Raw genomic sequence first — 15,846 nt, forward strand, 5'->3', positions numbered from 1 at the left:
TTCTCTGATTTCTTAGTTAACCATCGATGGGTCATTTTAATGCTTATCTCTGAGTAATGGACAAGACAGCATCAGTATTTATGTTCCGCTATGATCACGAATATTTTACCACTGGTAGAATCGTTTCTGTTATCATAAAGAAAAAGGGAGCAAATTAAGGGAATAAAAAAGCTGTCATCCCTTTTCTGGAACTCTAAAACTACACATTAGAGCCTTTTATGGTCTGCATAAAAGAAAATATGGCAAATCTATGTTTAGCGTTTTAAACTAAGTTGCCTGTCACAATTTTAAATACAACACCTTATCTACATGAGAGGTAGGCTATTTTTAGCAATGTCGCTTTCACTTCTCAAAGTACTTCTTTAGAAAAACAGAACACCTTGGATTTCATACACACACACACACATTTATTCATTTTATGTTACTCGTGCTTCCGAGTTTTCTATGCGCATCCACGTATCCCAGCTGTGTAGCTGTGCACAAGTTCTTCCACTTCCTTACTTTCCGCTTACTCCTCAACCCACCACGGTCTGCTCCACCCTCAGGATGCACTGGGTCAAGGACTGAAAGGAAAGCTCGGAAGCAAAAGAACATGTGCATGACAAGGGAAATCGTACCACTCTCTGAGCTCCTCACTGTGAGGTCACCATCATCATCACAGCTAAATGCAGTCACGTGTCAGTATGCCCTGGCTGCTAGGGAGCCCTGTATTTCCATCCTCTTTTCCCCTTCTACTTTCCTCTATGTAGATTCCTCTCCCTCTCCCACCCTCTAGTACTTCGTCTTCCATGGCTTTAATGATCATCCTATTTTAAAGATTCGGAGTCTTGATCTTGAAGCTGGACCCCTCTGGCTTGCAGATTCCTGCATGAAGGCTCCTACACATCTCTTTTTGGATGTCCCACAGGATCCTCAGGCCCAACTCAGGCCACCACCACTAACCCACCATCACCTTGGGACTCCCCAGATGGACGCAAGCTCAGGGGACAGTTAATGGAGCCATTCTACTTTCCCTCGTCTCCCAAACCCAACACCTCAGCTAGACTCAAAACGTTTTTCAAGTGATTCATTTCCCTCCATCTCTATACCACTTCCTTAGTTCAGACCATCTTTAATTCTTCCCTGGACAGTAATACTGCTGCTGGCTAGTGAGTACTTACTATGTGAAAAAGGATTTATACACAAGTTTGCTAAAAGGATTACTATTACGTGAAGTGATTATTTTCATTTTATAGAAAAAAGTAAATGTTTTTAAGGTTAAGTGGTTTCTAAACCTAGACTGCTGTGGAGTCAAAGCTTACTAATTCACTCATTCACTCAAAAAATGACTCAAAAAGATTAATTTTAACTAAATTGATATACTATCATAAAAAGTAAATTCCCTAGATTACTACAAGAGTCATAATAAGTTTTCTAAAAATTATATTGGACTGTGTCATCCAATAAGACAAAACTCTTCACTGGCTCTACATCACCCTCAGGATAACACAGTTTCTGGGGCTCCGAACTCTGACCCCAGCTGCCTCCAAGGCTCATCTCATCATCTCCTCCACTGCGCCTGGATACCATCTCATCCCTTGGCCAGATGTAATTTCTTTCAGCTCTTTGAAGTGACCAAGCTCCTTCTTCCCCTTTGGACTTTGTATAGTGCTGCTGCGTCATCTCAAACACCTCCCCTCTTGCCTACTCTAGACCCTATTGGGCCACCCCTCCCCCTTCCCCATTATCGTAAGCTGATTCTAGGTCATCGTTCAGTTCTTAGGTTAGACCTCTCCTCTCGTGACCACACATCCAAGTGTCTGAGTAGGTGAGCTTCCTTTGTGCTCATTTAGTGCCCCAACTTCCCATCACAGCATATGTCACAGTGGACTGCAACTGTCAAGCAGGCAATTACTTATCTCTGTGCCCTGGGTGACAGGGAGCCCCATGACAGCAGACGCTGCTGTTTATTTTGTTCATTTCTCTAACACTGATACCTGCACAGTGCTGGCACTTAATAAGTACTCAAGATATATTCCATTGTTAAGAAAATTAATGAAGGCACAGAACAGTAGGAGCAGAGCATGAAATAAAACAAAGATGTTCCTTCCTCTAAATGTTTGCCATCTTAATTCCTTAGAAATAGTCAATTATTATCATATGCATCTTTCCAGCTTGAAAAGTGCTTTCATATCAATTATATCATTTGATCTTCACAGTAATTCTGCAGGAAATAGAAAGGGGTTGTTCTGCACATTTCCATATCAATTTATAACTCCGAGATATTCAGTGACTACTTTAAGTCACAAGTAAATTCACGCCTTTGAACATGTCTCTCATGTGCACCCATGAGATACTTCAAAAGAAGATAAATTGGGAGACAAAGTTCTGGATTCTGGTTAACTAGAGCTGCAGCTGAATGTGGTTTAGGATCAGGGGCAGATGCAGGTTGCATAAGCACTGAAGCTTTTCAGTTTGGGAACGTTCTCTAAGAAAAAGATTACAAAGTTATAATTCAAACTTAAGTAAAAACTTCATTAGTTTCATGCTAAGTCCATATCTGAGTGTAATAGTAAAAGAAATTAAAAAACAAAGACGAGGATGTATATTCTAAGTAAAGATAACATCACAAGAAAGATAAGGTATAAGAAAGGGGTGGGGAGGTAAAATCTACATATTCGGCAGTTAAATGAGTTCGCTGTTGGGCACTGTACTGGGCTTAAGACATAAAGATGATTAAAGATGCGGTTCCTGCCCATTACCACTTACAATCTAGAACTGATATCATACTTGCAGAGAAGGGGTACAAAGAAGGAGGAAGGATTTAATAAAATATGAAACGTCCCCAAATGACAGTATCTAAAATAGCCCTCCACACTCATAGTCACTGTGACCTGGTCCTGCTTCAGAGGATTCAACATTACCTGAAATTGTATGTTTATATGTTTACTACCTGTCCCCTTGCTTAAAATACAGAGTCCAAGAGAGCAGAGAGAGGCCTGGGTTGTCGTGTTCATTGCTATAATCCTGGCACCAAGGAAGTTACTACGTTAATAAGCATTCCACAAGTATTTGTGGAATAAACAAATACATCGATAAAGGAATGAACAAAGAAAAAAAACTTTACAAAAGTTCAAAGTATCATGTTTGGCACACTGTAATCAGTCTTCTCAGTTGTACAAGAAATTAAATGAGAAACTTAAATTTACATTTTAGTATATGTTAGTGAGTCTTTTAAAATTAACTCGCTGTTGCCAAATGAGTTATCTTGCCTGGATAAATCATAATTTCAAAGACATCTGACTCATTGCCAAGCAGCAGAGAAGAAACACTGGCAATAAGCTTGATGAGGAAGCTGAGTCAAAAGATGGAGTTGGTTTGTTTTCTTTTATTTGTTTCTTTAGGCTGGGAGACACTTTAACTAGAGGCACAGGGAGGAGAGATAATCAGACATAAGCTGGCCTGAGTGGAAAAGACATGGATTCATTTGGGGGGAGAGTAAAATACTGAGATAGTAAGGGTGGAGGTCAGTCGGGGGCCTGGAGTTGATGCTTGCCTACGAACCTGCTCTTGCTCTGACCAGCAACACAGGCTCTTCAGTACACTAATATGACCAAATAAGACAGTTTACAGTTCTAGCCAGGATAAGGCACAGGCAAGGAAATCACCAAGCTGAAATCAAACTCTTAACGAAGATCATGTAGAAATTAACAAGAATGACAGTAAACCAATAAAACCAATAAATCTTTCAGAAGAACATTTCACTGGAAATTAAGCAGAAGATGCTGAAATTTAATTTACTAATATTTGTATATTCCATGCTTCATCTTTCATTGTCTTAATGTTAAAGCACTCTTAAAGGTGACTCCAAGATTCAAGTTTGACAATACCTGGAGAAGCTGCAATGAGAGGGAGAAAAGTCAATGTCCGAGGTGGTTAAATAACTCATGTGGTTTGCTGGGTCTCTGTCCAAAGACAGGGCCACACTATCAGAAAAGCGTCTTCTGGCCCTGTATTATAGCTGTAGCTCCAAGGACTAGAAGCTCTCTCTGGAACTCATATTTGGATCTTAAGAAATTGATGCAGTTTAAGTATGAATTGCAAGTGACTTTTTGTTTTGTTGCCCCTATATGTGGCTTATGTGAGATGTGTGTCCTCTTTGGATGTGAGCATAGAAAAAGATGCTAATTAACAGATATCATAATATAATCTATCATTCATGTAATATCACTAAAAATAGTAATATTTATAAAGAAAATTAAGCTTTTAATCACTTTGTCTCACATATATAAGTTAAAAACCTCATAATACCTTGAGAATATCTGTAAGACCCAATTAGCTCAGTATAACTTTGATCAGCAGAATCACATTTATTCATAGAAGCACCTCTTCCTCACTATCTGATTTTACTCCATTTTTCTATTATCGATCATAACAAAAGAAAACTAACTCTACCTAAAGATGTATTAAGAGCCATGTACTTTCACTTAGATTCTCATTTAATACTCCTGACCATTATGCTACATAATTACTACCATTCTTATGTAGTAGATAATAAAACTGACTCTTTATCTTACTTCCGTTACCTTTTGAATGTTACATAATTTCTCCTACAGCCACTAAAGTAATAAGCAATGAACCAGCCAGTGAAACCAGGTTTTCTGAGTCCAAGGTCAGTGCCCTTTCCTCTATGCTAAGCATTCTCTCAAACATTAGTACTCTTTATTTACAGTGTATTATCTTTGGAGATTAAACGTTTACCAGACAATAGCCAGTAAACTGAAGTCATTAAGACAAGATCCCTTAAGACAGTACATCTCAAAATTTGGTCCAAGGACCACTTGTATCGAAATCCACTGAAGTACTTGGACATACAATAAATATCTGAACCCAACTCCAGACCTGTGGATTGGTCCCTAGAAATTATTTTTTAATAATTCTCCGTGATTCTGTTGCACATGAAAAATTGAAAAACACGGGCTAATTTTCTGCAAACCACTACTATTATTTGGAGTTTCACATTTGACAAAATTCTACATTCTCATTGAGGGACATCTTTTGGATTATGGAGTTTGTGGTAGAATCTCATAAATGAGGATTTATCTTTGAAGTAACAATTCCTACCATTGGTCCCTAAGTACAAGCAAAGTAGGCAAACAACATTACTGGCTGAAATGAGAAAACATTTACTATGGACCTACTCTCATTACACACAGCACTAAACATCTTTGACTATATAGGTCTCATCTCAACTTCATTTAGCCATTACCACCACTTCACAAATGAGGGACCTTTTCCAGAGAAATGGAATAATCTTCCAGAAGCTGAAGGTAGGCAGATGTTTCAATCTACATCTTCTCTAACTCGTATTTCCTTTATCCTACAACACAACTCCTCCCCATGAATTACTTCTATCTAGATTTCAAAAATCAAGGGAGAAAACTTTCTAAGTGTCTTGAGCAGACAAATTAGTCCACTTCTATTTTTCCAACCCTATACTTAGCCCACTAAGCATATCCCTCTTAAAGTTAATAAAAGTCATCACTTAACAGCACAAAATTATGGTATCAGACAAAAAGCAAGAATTCTCTGTAATGAAATTACCAAAAACTGTATCTGTGATGTAAGCAACTCTAAATACAAATTACATAAAAGCAATCCTCCCTCAGGCCCATCCTTAAGCCCACAGATTCCATAATGGCTGGACCTAACAGAAGTCTAGGTGCACTTTTCCAGTTAGCACCATCTTAGGATCATAAAGTTATCTTCCACAACTGCGTGAACGTAGGGAAAACAAGATTAGACTTCAAGCAAACCTAGGATCAGTCAAAAGCATGAGCTTGTCAATAACATAACTGAGTAGCCCATATCCCTAGGGAACCTGAGTGAAATCTACAAACTGAGTCTGACATTTGTTAACTTTCTACTACTGAGGACAAAGGAAGGGTTCAGAATTCAGAACAAGACCAAGGGAAGTTTAAATTTTTCTATATCTGAGAGCCTAATGCCCCCACACCTCCTAAAGTATCCCAGACTCTGAAGTGCCTTGACTCTGAATTCGGAGTCTAGTTCCGTTACAGGCTGTGGTGTCTGCTGTCCCTTGGGGCGTGCTAGGACACACATGTGGAGACTGGGCTCCTGGGACCTCAAGGTCAGACTGTGCTGGGGAAGGTCAGCTCTCTGCTAAAAGACTCCACATTAAATTTTAAGAAATCAGGAAATATATGGCTATAGGCTGGTTGTTTTAGTTCGTTAAAACTAAATATTCATACATACCAATGACATGTACATAATTATCATTAGAAATTTTAATTTTGCTTAATGTCCTGTTTCACCACAGGCCTCTGATGTGTGTGCTTCAAGACAATGATGAAAAGTGTAGGCAGTAGGCATGAGGAGGAGGAGAGGCTAGATGACAAGGCTTCAAATTATCACCATTGTTAAGGTAATGATCCTTTACCAGTACTGTACAGGGCCCAATGAAAATGTTTATTTCCCATTAAAAATAATGATGTAGATATGAATTTGCATATATGAAAGGCTTCCCGGGGCATACTGTTACATAAAAAGAAAATGGTTACATATTAATATTTAAGCTAGCAGTCTATTCATATAAAATATTATGTACCTATCTATGAAACTATACATATACAAAATAAAGCTACTGCTCTCTACTACACACTTAGGATATACCAGGTACCCTGTTCAGTACTTTTCATGTATTGTATCATTTAGTCCTCATAGCCTTGCAATTTAAGCTTTAAGCCATTTTATAAATATGCAAACAGACTCAAGGAAGTTAAGAGTCTTGACCCGTGTCACAGCTATTAAACAGAAAGCCTCGGAGCTCAACGCAGGTTTGATTCCAAGACCTACTACAGTATAGTATACATTCAAAGAGGTAGTACGGTATACATGCCAAAAAGATTAACAGTAGCTATCTCTAAATGATGAGATTTCTTCTTTTGCTTTTCAGTATTGTTAGAATGTATTTTAGAGTGAGCATCCATTATTTTCAATGTCTGAAATGACAAAGATGTTTCAAGTAAAAGGTTAAGAATGAAAATCTTTCCATCTTCTGTATATCTCATGTCCCACCCCAAACAATCCAAAAGCAGTATTTAACGTTCGCCAAAATATGACCACAAAAAATATATGTTGTGATTTGCCAAATATCAATCACTGAGAGAAAAAGTCATTACATTCAATTTCTGAAAATTTTTGGATTAGTCTATTAACAAAAACCATCTGTTTCCAGACTCCTATTCTTCCAATATATCCTACCTTATCATCAGATATTCTTCTTCCCTACTCAACTACTTTTTTTCCTCTTTTTTCGTATTTAATAATTTATTTTTCAATTATAGTCGACATACAATATTATATTAGTTTCGGGCATATGACATGATTAGAAATTTATATATTTTACAAAATGATCACCCCAATAAATCTAGTACCCATCTGACACCATAATTATTACATTAACTTTATTCCTCATGACTATTTTGTAACTACCAATTTGTACTTTTAATCTCTTCCCCTTTCACCTATCCCCCTAAATCCTCTCCCATATGGCAACCACTAAAATGTTCTCTGTATTTATGAGTTTGTTTCTGTTTTATTTGTTCGTATATTTTGTTTTTTAGATTCCATATATAAGTGACATCATATGGTATTTATCTTTCTCTGTTTCACTTTTTTCACTTAGCATAATACCCTCAAGGTCCATCTATGTTGTTGCAGATGACAAGATTTCATCACTTACGGCTACGTAATATTCCATTGTATATGTGTACCATTTCTTTATCCGTACCATTTCTTTATCCACTCGTCTATTGATGAACACTTAGGATGCTTCCATATCTTGGCTATTGTACATAATGCTACAATGAAGATGTAGATGCATATGTCTTTTTGAGTTGGTGTTTTGGGTTTCTCCAGATAAATACCCAGAAGTAGAATTGTTGGGTCCTTTCTTCTCTGGTTATAGCCTTGCTTTTAAAGTCTAATATGTCTGGTAGAAGTATTGCTTCCCCAGCTTTTATTTGTTCATTTCCATTTTCATGAAACATCCTTTTCCCTCCCTTTACTTTCAGTCTGTGTGTCTTTCGATCTGAAGTACCTACTGAACCATTTTCAATGGCTCCCTACTACCTAGGCCAAGTCCAAGACCAAAATATCACTTAGTCTTATATATAATAACCTTCCATAATCAGGCCCCACACTCCTTCCTTAGATTCATCTCTTGCTCTTCCCCCATGGTAAAAGCTACATTCTACCTAAATTGAGGCCTGCTAACATCTGGAATGTCTTCTCAATAACTAATCTCTATCAAAGTCCAACTATTTTCCAAGGACCAAAATGGAAAAGCAAAATGAAAAATGAAGACCACTCAATAGATTTTTCCTATAAAGGGATGCACATAAGAAACAATATATAATTCATAGAATGGGCCATGTAAATAAGCACTGAACATTATAAAGCATTTTTTAAAAACTTGCATAGCCAAGTAACAAACCATATTTCATAAAACTCATGAAATCATTAATTGTAAGTGATAACATGTTATATAGCACTCTGCCAATTAAGCTATGACTCATATTTTGGAATTTTTATTTTCTAATTCTTTAAAGAACTCTCATAGATTTTTTACACACTCTAAACATATGTAAAAAATAAAATTAAATAAATAGATAGATAAATAAATAAATAAATTGGCCAAGGTATTACTAAAAATTCTTCACAACATCAGAACCCAACTCTTTTGAATTGCATGCCAACTCAGTTATTGTTCTTCGCTTTTACACAATAGCATCTTCTATGTTTCTTCACTAACAATGCACTTTCTTATGATTGCTCCATTACTGTCTCCAACATTTTCTTCCATCAGCTGACACCCAATCTCCAATTTTTGATGCATGCTCCCAACCAATAAATTAAGTTGCCAGCTTTCTCTCTGCCACATGGCTGAAAGCAACTGTAAGACATATCCCAATTTCAGAGATGTTAAAATGAAAAGAAAAAAATGTTTTAGAAAGTTGGGACTTGAATAAAACAAAGAAACTAAGACTGTAAACACTATATGTAAAAACAAACAAACAAAAACACCAATGAGAAATCTACAACAAAATACTTTTTCTCTTTTTAGTTCAACATCAGGATCAGTATCATCGCCTGGCCCTAATCCATTTTCAGCTTTTGTCACACTCCATTCTGATCCCCTCCTCTTCTGAGTAGTCCCTCTATACTGATGTCCTCCATGACACCAATTAGAGCTGGCAGGAAAGGCAGCGGGCCACCTGCAGATCCCCCCTGGAAGAAGCCATTCTTCTTTTCTCTTAGTACCTGCAGCATTCTCTTCTCTGATATGGCAAAACCTCTATAACCTATCTAATTTGAGTTACAGACTGAGTAGCAAGCTTGTTATGAAGAAGACAGTGCCATTAAAAATAATGACTACATACAGAGATTCACATTTTTAAATAAAGCAGTAGTGCTTTTAAAGCCCTGTTCAAATATTATTTGTAATGAAGCATCAGTCACAAATGGCTTTATTTTTTTTTTATTCAATTCTTTAAATACTTAATGCTAAAAGTGCTTAGACTTGTACTTGGTTTAGGGATGAAACTCCAAGAGAAATAAGTGCCTATTCACATCAAGAAATCGCTCAGTATAACTGGAGAGAAAAATAAACCCAAGGCAGATTAAAAAGCACATATTTTCTAGATCTAAGGCAGACCTTTCTGCTTCTTTTTCTTCTTTTTTTATGTTGGTAAGAAAGGGCTATAAGAACAATGTATCAAAATGTCAGCAATCTAAAAATTAAGTTGTCAGCTTTTTTCTGTACTGCAAATTACAAAAGAATTAGGGGTTTGGTGCTAATAGAAGCTTACAACTCTCAAGTGTGCAATTTAACCAATCATCGCAAGGTCTAAAAATGCAGCACTGTAGACACTTCAACCAAGTGTTCTGCAGTACTGGTACCTAATTTCAACTTCTCTACTAGTGCCACTCTTCCCATTTTTTTCCTTCCCTTTGCTTTGGAACTGTGTTCTGGAATAGCTACGTAATTAAGTAAGAACTGCCCAGAGCTCCTATATACATAATACACTCACATGAAAAAATGACAGTCATCTTACCAAGGAGGTATAGAAAAGTCAATGAACATCTGCAGCTAGTCTGTGGTTCTTCGTTTCTGTATGCTCATATCACGCTGATTTCAGAAATCCAAACATGAAATGTTCTTAACAGTTTCAGAATTTCAGACTTCCTCTTATAAGTTATTCATCACTAATTTGGGTGAAAAGTGTCTGCATTCATCTCTGCACTAGAATTCTAAGTAAGGATTAAAGTGCTAAATCATAAAATAATTTACAAACAAAAACTTAAATAGAAATCAATTACCCCAAATCACTACCGATATCTTGTAAACTTGTGAAATCTCTACTTTTCCATTTTTCTCAATTGCCAAATGCAATCATATCATTTAAAAATAAATCAGAATGAACACTGCCTACCCAGAAAATAAAGTGTATCATTATAGACACCATATACTTTAAAAAGACAACACTAATAATCTAAACCAAGTATTTAGCAAGAATGCTGTTTTGGTACAAAGACTAGTAAGAAATATATTGACTCTATATATAAATAAAAATATAGACTCATTATTCTCGTTTTTTAGAAAATTTTAAATGGCTCTTTAAAGAATTACAGTATTTTCCTCAATAAAGGAATATTCAATGATTTCTACTCTTGAACAAAAAAACCCCTCTTCGTCCTTGATCTATGAAACACACTTTCCCATGCAGTCTTGCATTCAGGTCTATCTTCCAAGTCTCCAAACAATACCTTATGGTGCAGTTCAACTTGAGAAAGGAGAGTCTCATTCATTTATCAGGCAAAGTTAAAGCCAGTAAGATGCTTCAGACCATCTGGTTTTGCCTGCCCCACCCTTGTTTCCTTTGAGCCATAGTGATGTCACAACACTGGGCAGGGCAATGACTTCACTGCTCCAGGCCTTTCTTCTGAGCACATAATTCTTTGCAGCCATGGCAAATCAAATGACAGCAGAACCCTCCAGGGGTATCTGATGAATTCCTAACAAATTAGCAGCAAGCTAGCCTTTTGAAAGAATAGATGCAGCAACTGCGCCATTAAAGATCTCTCTAAATGAAGTGGTGCTAAAAGTAAATTGACTCGTAGTTTTCAATAGTAATTCTACATAATAAAGTAATAGTAATTCTACATAATAAATAGTAATTCTACATAATAAAGCTGGCATTCAGAGGAAAACTATGGTTAGGTACTTGGAAGAGACTATGGGAACTAAAAAGATGACTGGGGTAGTAGAGTACTCAAGAAACGGCTCTGCATTAAAGTCAAATGCTCACAAAAAAACATTCATTTTCAGCCCACTCTTGGAGTTCTATTTTACTAGAGAATATAAATTATAATTTGTGAATTTTAAGACTATTTTTAAAACACTAACCTAAAAGATAAATATGTATTTTACAACATGTAAGAGAATCCCTTGGACAGCATGTTCCCGCCAAAGTTAATCCAACCTATAGTAAATGCTGAAGGATTCTCAAAATAATGACAATGTCACATCCCTCAGTACATGAAGGACTGCCTCTTTCTACCTGGGTGGTTCCTTAATGCATTTGACCAACCAACTTTTAAAAACCAATGTACATGTAAAATAGCATCTGATAAAGTAAAAACATCTCTGATCTCTTATTTCAACACAATTTAAAACTGGCCTAAGTCCAAGCACTGTATAAGAATTGACAAAAACTGATTTTAAACTAAATTGTCTTTATACAGAAGAAATGACTTAAAAATTAAATGTAAATATTTCACTGAGACACTGACATTTGACCTGTATCTTCTCAAACCTTCGGCTAAAAAAGATTTACAAAGTGGCTACTCTTTCTGTTACTGATAAATCATTCACAGAACATGTTCTGTTTGCAAAGAATTATTTGCCTAAAGTGCATTAGCTAGATATACTTTATGCAGTAACTTGTGCATCCGATATTTCGCTTTACTAAACCATCAGAAAGTCATAATGCAAATGAGGCAGTATTTAGTATTCTGCTATTTTATTTTTATCAATGCCTTCTGAGATTAAGACATGAAAGTCCCGTTTCTCAATTTAGAATTTATTTCCTCTCACAATAACTGTTAGTCCAACTAAAGTTTTTAAAGTTTGATATCAAAATTAACATGCATTTTTAAAAAACCTTGTCTGAGCCACGATATAAATCACCTTCCATTCTCCAGAGTTCACTCAAGCTTGACATGCTCCCTTTTCTTAATAGGACTTTTCTGCTTAATTTGCTGTAATTCATGCTACGTCCAGGGCTCCCAAATATAAGTGGAGTTTTGTCTTTTTAGTTTCCTTGAGACTTTAAAAATCAGTGAAAATTCAAAAAAGAAAAAATGTTTTTAGCACTTGGTGTGATGACCCTATTAGAGAAGTTAATGCCAGCAAAGGAAACTCCAACACACCTGGTTGCCTCGAAAAGCCTAAAAAAAGGACAGGCAGGATATCTGCAAAAGCAATTCCGCAAAACTAATGTGAAAAAGCTGAAACACTAACTTAAACACGTAATGGAAGCGCTGCATTAGCATTACTGCCTGGCCCTCTCAGGATTTCTCAGCCCAGCCTCCAGGAGTAATTAATACCACATGTTTTCTTTATCATTCTATTTGTTCTGCAACAATCTTTTCCCAACTTTAAACTCGGGGCTGCAACTGGAGGAGAAAATCCTAGAAAACTTTAGATCCGTAAATATAAAAACCGAAAAGGAAAGAACGTTCCCACTGCAAAGGACCACAGTTACAATTTACTAGGTAACCACACCCACCGCATTGCAGAAGCCATGAACTTGGCGGGGAGTGGAAGGGAGAGGGGGAAAGGGGAGGGGAAGAAAGTAGGGCGAAGATTAGAGGGGAAATCCGAGAAGGCGAGCCCCCGCTGCAAGAGCCGGGAAACCCCCACAAGGAATTGGCTGAGACCTCGACTCCAGTGGCCCGAAGCCCCGGCCTCCCCGCCCCCACCCGCCGCAGAGCCACTCTCGCAGACATCTCCCCAAGCCGCTCGCAGCCCCGCGGGCGCCAGGTGAGCCGCGCCGCTCCCGGCCCCTCGGCCACGGCAGGCCAGCCTCGGCCTCCCGACTCAGGGGTGCAAGGAGAGAGAAGGCAGGGGCAAGAGGGGCCCGCAGGTGCCAGGGCCAGGAGCAGCCTCTTTAGGACGCTCCCTCTTCCCCCGGCGGCCCGGCTGCAGCCCCCGCCGCCGTCTGGGGGACGCTGCCCCAGTTCGGGGAAGGAGACAAGTTACATAAAAGCTGCTTACCCGCTCCCGAGCGGGGATGCTTTGTGCCGAGCGCACCTTACCCCGCGCGGTGCACCCGCGACGAGCCCGCAGCCACGCGCGTAGGGCCCCTGTCACGGGCCCGCCACCCGCTCCGCGAGGCGCCGCAGTGTCGCTCCCCCACCCCGTCCTCCGCCCTCCCTGCGCAGCCCGCTGGCCCTCGCCCCCACCCCAAGGGGTAACTTAAAACATGGCGACCCGAACGGGGGATTTAGGCAAATTGACCGAGAAAAGACACGGGGACCGAGTCGCCCTTTTCGGCGAGGGCTCCGAGGAAACCCCACCCCGTCCCCCAGGCCGGAGGCCGGTTCTCAGGCTCCGCGCGCCGGCCCAGCCGATGCTGCAGCGCGGCGGCGACCGGAGAGGGCAGGTCCCCGGGTGAGGGGCTCGGCGCACCGGCTCGTCCCGGCTGGCGTCCCGGCGCGCGGCCGGGGTCCCGATCGGGCCCGGCGGGAGCTGGGCTCTGGCGACTTGGGCGGCGCGGGAGCCACGCGTCAACGGCGCAGCCCCGCGCGCCTTGCCCCCGGCCTCTGGGTCGTCCTCCGCATCTCGCAAAAGGAGGACCCCCTTCGGGTCCCCCCGCTCCCGCAGGCAGAAAAGTTACCTCCGCTGGGCAGAGAGCCCGGGCGCGCGGGGGCGTGTGGACGGGCTCGGCGCGCGTCCTCGGCGCTGTGCGCAGGAGGCGCGGGCGTGGGGAGGAAGCTGCAGACGCGGGCTGCTTGCTGCGGCTCCCCGCCCCCCTGCAGGAGACTCGGAGGCTCCGCGGAGCTGCGGCGGGGGCACACTCCCAGAGACGGCGCAGAGAACGCCAACCTCGTCCTGACTCCGCTTCCCGGCTGCGGGGGAGGCGGCCACCTCCGTAGTTTAGGACAGTTACGTGGTAACAGCCTTCTCCATCCTGGCGTAGGTCAAGCTGGGGACAACGCCTGGAGACAGTTGCCAATAGCGTTAGCCTTTGGATGTCCACTTAGATTACTGCCCCGGCCCTCTATCTCTTCCTTGCCGCTCCCAGACACCCCTCTGTGGGAGATGGGGGGAGTGTTCCGGACCTTCAGGTGGGTTATTTATTGGCTTAGGGAATACAGTAATTTTTTTCTTCTTCTAGGAAGAAAAATTCAAATTGGTGGTATCTCGCACAGGGTAGGCGCTCAAGAAATACTATGTTAATAAAGATCTGAATTAAAGGTGAAGGAAGCAGTTTTTGGCAGTTCTCTACTTCCCACTTCTCTACTTCCCACTCTCCCCCTCCGCACTGTAAATGTTCACAGTTACAGGAGGTCTCCTAAGCTTCCCAAGCTAACAGGAAGTCATTATCGATAAAGCTCAACACTGAAATGGAGAGGAGGGTGCTTACATCTGATTTGTAAGTGACAAATTATTCCTGGTCATCTCACAATATCTAAGTTCTAATGGAGTATTTATTAAAATACTGCTCATGAGTTGTATATTTATTAAAATGTTTAAGGTCCTCTCCATGTACTTCTGGTCACCCTTCCAGGAGTTCACCGACTCATTTAGGGAGGGAAAATGGACTCACAAAAATATTTGCATTTACTGTTGGGTGCCAAAGATGTGATGCAGAATAAATGCCTGTGGCAGAGATTAGTGAGCCTGGTCTGTCCCTGACACTTGGCCTCGGTACCTAGGACAAGGAAAACAACAGAAAAGGGAGGGGACGTTTTTCTTATTGCATGGGAGAGCAGGTTGGAAAATTACGGTTACTCTGTTGCTATGGAGTTTATGGACCTGTAGTCTGTAGAAGAAGTGCATCTTTGGGAAATTATGAGCAAGAAAATGTGACTTACGTCATGTTATAGGAAAAATAATCTGTTGATAGAGCAAAGACTAGAATGGACAGACAAATACCAGAAGCCGATAGGAAGTGACTGTGGCATTGTTCCAAGTACCAGAGGTAACAAGGGCCTGAACTGTCTTTGAAGTGACAGATAAAGGGGATAGTTCAGATACTAGATGATATATTTGGGGGTCACCTGTCTTAATTTCCTATCAGGGCCACATGAGTGTAAGAGCCATATATACACATACTACATTTGTATTTATATGGCTGTATGTGTTGCATATAAAATCTATGAATAAAGAATAAATTTATTTCCCTTTTTTTGTGCACATACTAAAGCACACTCCTTTAAAGGTGGCCTCGGTAAACTGTATTGTTTACAACAAACCCTAAGTTGGCATTATCATTGGAGACACAGATGGTTTCATATTTTCATTCATTGCTGTATTTTTCCTGTTTTTTTTCTTAATTGAAAGCAAACTGTTTTCTCCTTGATTCATGAATCAATCTTCCTTGTGATGGAGAAAATCAGGAATTGTGTCTGAATGTCTGTTTTCTTGGGAGAAAATGTGTGAATACTAAATATAGTTTTTAAAAGTTAGAAGTACCTAGCTAATTATCCTAGTGTTCCATGAATTCAAACTTTGAAGTAAAAACCATACTGCTTCATAGTTTAATAGTAAATCTA

The 15,846-nt window shown here is 39.9% G+C and overlaps 1 protein-coding gene across 7 annotated transcripts in view; it reads right to left on the bottom strand.

Annotated features, from left to right (window-relative positions):
- The window catches only part of EPB41L3 (erythrocyte membrane protein band 4.1 like 3), a 213,412-nt gene that overhangs the window by 127,458 nt on the left and 70,108 nt on the right, over positions 1 to 15,846 (bottom strand). For 4 of the 7 annotated variants that reach the window (XM_039845723.1, XM_039845733.1, XM_039845706.1 and 1 more), the window contains exon 1: positions 13,965 to 14,094. The exons of 2 other annotated variants lie outside the window; for them this stretch is intronic. The gene's annotated coding sequence lies outside the window, so the exon portion shown is untranslated. Of the gene's footprint in view, positions 1 to 13,964; positions 14,095 to 15,846 lie in introns of those variants that run through there. One more of the 7 variants, XM_039845760.1, reaches the window with a different exon arrangement.

Source organism: Pteropus medius, unplaced genomic scaffold (assembly GCF_902729225.1).
Source record: "Pteropus medius unplaced genomic scaffold, Ma_sr-lr_union100, whole genome shotgun sequence".
Lineage (NCBI taxonomy): Eukaryota > Metazoa > Chordata > Mammalia > Chiroptera > Pteropodidae > Pteropus > Pteropus medius.